Source organism: Rana temporaria, chromosome 5 (assembly GCF_905171775.1).
Source record: "Rana temporaria chromosome 5, aRanTem1.1, whole genome shotgun sequence".
NCBI classification, from domain to species: Eukaryota; Metazoa; Chordata; class Amphibia; order Anura; family Ranidae; genus Rana; species Rana temporaria.
In genome coordinates, this window is record NC_053493.1 from 250,498,521 (window position 1) to 250,502,211 (window position 3,691).

Genomic DNA, 3,691 nt, shown 5'->3' on the forward strand with positions numbered 1-3,691 from the left:
TAAATTCTGCAGCCGGACCACTGGAGGCGACGAGGCCGACACCCGATTGATGATCTGTACCACCCCCAGGTTATCCCCATTAAATCGCACCTTCCGATCCCTGAAAGCATTCCCCCATAGCTCCACCACCAGCACTACTGGGAACAACTCCAAATGCGGCATGCAAAGTTTAGCTTGCCCAGTAAGGATTGGAGTGCCCGAAGTTGCACCTTGCGGACCCCCAGCATGCCCCTGATCTCTACCTTCAGCGCCGCCAGCTTGTCCTCCGGCAAGCGGCATTCCATCGCCTCGGAATCCAGCGTGATGCCCAAAAACGTGTTCCAGCGTCACCAGAAGCACGGCGCAGTTTCTGGATGACGCCGGGCCCACGCACAGAAAATCGTCCAGGTAGTGGATGATCGAGTTCACTCCCGACACGTCCCGCACCACCCACTCCAGGAACGAGCTGAACAGCTCAAACAGCGCACACAAGATGAAGCACCCCATAGGTAAACATGTGGTCCACGTAGAACTCTCCCCCCCAATGACACCCCAACAACCGGAAGCTATCCGGGTGCACCGGCAACAAACGGAAAGCCGCTTTGATGTCTGACTTTGCCATCAGCGCTCCACGCCCATAGCGCCGAACCCAGTGCACAGCAGCGTCAAACGAGGTATAGCTCACCGTACAGGCCTCCGGATCGATGGCGTCATTAACCGACCCCCCTTCGGGAAGGAGAGGTGGTGAATCAGCCGGAACTTATTGGGCTCCTTTTTCTATGTCAATATATGAACATTGGGGACAATATTCTATTACCTGATGGTAAAACTTTTAGACCTTCCCACTTTGCGAACTGCAAAACACCTGGAGTGGTATATCTACTTTCATGCCACTGTGGGGCTTTTTACGTTGGAAAAACGAAACAACCTTTCTTTAAACACGCTTCCAGACATATTACATGTATGCGGAAAGCAGACCCGGACCTCCCCCTGGGGCGCCATATTCGAGACGCCCATGGTGGGATGATCCCTAAAATCAAATTCCTCATTTTGGATAGAATACACCCCAACAGTAGAGGGGGCGACTGGAATAGGACCTTGCTGCAGAGGGAGACAAGATGGATAGCCATGCTAGATGCTACTAGAAAACCAGGCCTTAATGAAATAGTTAGCTATCGCCCTTTTCTGGAGGGGTTTTCCTCCGGGGGATGGGAGGAATAGATTTCTCCACATCCATCCCCCCTCCTCTCCATTTTTGTTTGACTTCCAAATATCCATGCTCTACTATGTACGACTATTTTTTGTACACTCATTTGCTGTATAATGCTTCGCGGGTGAGGGTATCTATTTGGCCCCCACCTGACGCACGTGGGGGGCATGTCATGCGCACCTACGGTTCACCACCTGGGTTTTGTTATGTTTGCCCCCCATATTTGCAGTTATTACTGCTTTCTTGCGTCAGCGCACACTCCATGCCGGCTCCTTCCCATTATTTGGGCGATATCCGGCACGCCCTGTGCGAAAGGCCCTCTCCATCTCCCGTCCTTCTTTCTTTCTTTCCCACCCCCCCCCCCCCTTTTTTTTTTTTTTTTTCCCGTATTGATGGCATTGTCATCCTAATTCGAGTTATATACTTGTGTAAGGGTGGATTGGCACTGGCAAAATCACTTATTTAAGTGATATCCCCTCCCTTTATCATTTCCAATTTTTAATTTAATTTTATTTTCAATTTTTAATCAATGTCATATATGGAATCACCATATTGACATTGATATAATTGCGACTTTATACCCGTCTGCCGCGATTGCGTCATCATGCCAACGCTACTACATGTGTCATTGCAGCAATGGTGTTACCATGCTGATCGACACATGCGACGTCCATACTTTTGACTATCATGGCGTCTGTTAAATGTATTTGGACTGTGCAGGCAATAATTGTTCGAGTGTAGTCACCGCATTGATATCAATGTGCTGGTGTCCACTTGCGAGTTTCATCACAATAGCGTCATTTCCGCAATTGCGTCATTACGCAGCGCATACGCGCGCGCATGCGCCTATGCCGCTAATGTACTTTATTCAAGCCCATCCCGTTTTTTTTTTTTTTTTTTTTTCAAGACGCAATTGCGTCACTACGCAGCACGTGCGCGCGCGCATGCGCCATAGCCACCAATGGACTCTATTTAAGCCCATTGCAGACACTATTGTCTCTGACTGTCATGGCGTCTGCTGGACTTATGGAGACTTCTCACATGCAGGTAGGACCACTGGTTGTTGATGTTTGGCTTATTGTTTGTTTTTGGTGCTGTGCCTTTATGCACACTTCACCAGACTAGCCATACATATTATTTATATATACTCCTAAATTCCTTTTTCCAGTGATCTCTGCCTGCGATCACCTAGCAATCCACCCTTCCTGAAACATAGGATAATCTGGGTAGTTTGTCTCCTTGTGGCTGAACTTTTGTTCTCTGGCACATGCATACCCTCTCCTATATGGATTCCCATATCTGGTAAGTTACTCTCCATTTTTGGATTACCAGCTCTATGGGGTTACTCTTTTTTGTTATAAATGTGTGTCTGCATTTAACTCTTTGAATGCAACAAATAATGATATATACATATTATATATATATATTATATATATTTTTTTTTTTTCTCTTCTTTCCTCTTTCCCTTCCTTCCCTAGGCGTGGACCTTTTTGGTAGGCTATGATTGTATATCCTCCCCGTGAACACAGAGACATTGATCTCCATATACAGCATTCTCCCCTTGTTTTTGGCGTACTTTCACACTGAGACAGGACTCTATCTACAGATCTTATTGACTGTAAGTAGCTCATATCTGTTTTGATAAATGACATAGTTGTATGGCTGTCCTTTTCTTGTCTCCCCCTTCCCCATGTTTTTTAACAATTTCGGTCACTAGAGTTGTAAATATTGTTTAAGTTGAATTTTTTCTATGTAATATATGTATATATCTCTTTTCTAATAGACATGTATTTCTCTGACACAATGATCGTCTGTAATACCCCTTGAAGAAGGATCACAGATACCGAAACGGCTGTCGGGTTGGACCAATTTTTGTCTCATGTCTGTTGTATTGCTTTACAAATAGGATCTGTATACCACTTGCATGTGGTTTTTTATCCTTGCTAGGACACTGTACGATGTCCTTACTTAAATTGTTTAAATAAATTTGCTATATATTTTTCTACTCATTCACGTGTTTGTGTCACTTATAAAGTCCCACCCTTGAGGGGGTATTTCATGTTTTTTCCATAACTCTAGGGATGTGGTGACTTACAAACACTGACATTCTCCTGATTATTGGGGTCCCTCTTTTTCCTTTTTCGGGACCACCCCCAGCAGAGAAACGACCAAATCCTCCCAGGGTGCCGCCGGAAAAGGACCCTCCATGCGATCCAGGGCCACCTCCTTCCGCAGTTTCTCTGAAACCACCTCAGGATGCAGCGCAGACCGTAAATTGCAAAACACCGGGGGAACCTCCCTCAAAGAGCATGGAATGTGAAAACCCACCGAAAACCCCCTCTCCAAAATGTGCGCCGCCCCCTTATACGGATACCTACCGAGAAACGGCCGCATCCTTTCCACCATCACCGGCGTCTTCCCTCTTGTTAGCAGACTCGCCTGGACGACCCTTGCCTTGCTTAAAGCACCTGGACAAAGAGTGGGAGCCCCCGCAACCGGAAC

At 46.6% G+C, this 3,691-nt stretch overlaps 1 long non-coding RNA gene across 1 annotated transcript; it reads left to right on the forward strand.

Annotated features, from left to right (window-relative positions):
* The first annotated feature begins 2,382 nt into the window (after positions 1–2,382).
* LOC120939635 lies at positions 2,383–3,090 on the forward strand. The gene is made up of 3 exons (XR_005749328.1): positions 2,383–2,491; positions 2,668–2,807; positions 2,973–3,090. It is a non-coding gene; the product is annotated as an uncharacterized LOC120939635 (long non-coding RNA).
* The last annotated feature ends 601 nt before the right edge of the window (positions 3,091–3,691 follow it).